We start from the raw sequence: 862 nt of genomic DNA, 5'->3' as shown, positions 1-862 counted from the left end.
CCCCAACTGCACAGTGCATTCCTGAACTGGGAACGAGTGCTCTGGAAAAAAAAATTTAAAAAAAAAAAGGTTAAAAAATTAAAACCCAATAAATCAATTGATAAAGCTAACTCTGACTTAACAATGGCAGATTTTTAATACTTGCAGGTACTGTGAAATTATTCTCATCAGTGTTACAGCCATTTGGTCACAGCAGTTAAATGCCAGTTTGGGCAAACTATGTCATAGATTTCTGCTACCCTTCTCTTTTAATGAATAACACATGACTGTTAATGCAAGTAACTCCTCTTATTTATTGTTCAACTTTTGCTTTTCCTAAAGAACTGACCTGCATATCATCCTGTGAGCAGCTCTTCAGAGAAGTACTTTGAAAATTATACCTATTTAACATGAAACCCATTAACTGGAGTAATTAGAACTCTTTTATTTTTCCAAGAAATTCACTGAGTTAGATAAGTTGGATCTGAAATTCTGAACTTTGTGCCTGGACTGCCTGGTTAGCTGAAAAAAAAAGGGGATATCTATTTAAGTCTCTCAGCTAATTAGCTGGCTGGGCCTCTGACCTAAGACAACAATACTGCAAGTTCACAACTTCTGAAGCAACTGCAAGAGAAACTCAAAAGCTGCACATCTGTGCACCATTGCTATCAACATGGCTTTGTCAGTAGCTAATACTTTCTGTGAAGGCACCAGCTTGTGATGTGCCATCTCATTTCACCTTGCATGTGAGACGGCAAACAAAATCCTCAAACAGTGTGAACTAGCTAATATGCCGGCTGTTACCATGCATAAATTACGGTCTTATCACACGGGTTTTTCGTGGGAATATATCTGTGAATAGCCTGTTTTCTTCCACATGTAA

The sequence above is a fragment of the Acanthisitta chloris genome, unplaced genomic scaffold, assembly GCF_000695815.1.
Source record: "Acanthisitta chloris isolate BGI_N310 unplaced genomic scaffold, ASM69581v1 scaffold5260, whole genome shotgun sequence".
In the NCBI taxonomy this organism is placed as follows: Eukaryota; Metazoa; Chordata; class Aves; order Passeriformes; family Acanthisittidae; genus Acanthisitta; species Acanthisitta chloris.
Note: the sequence above shows the minus strand (reverse complement) of the source record.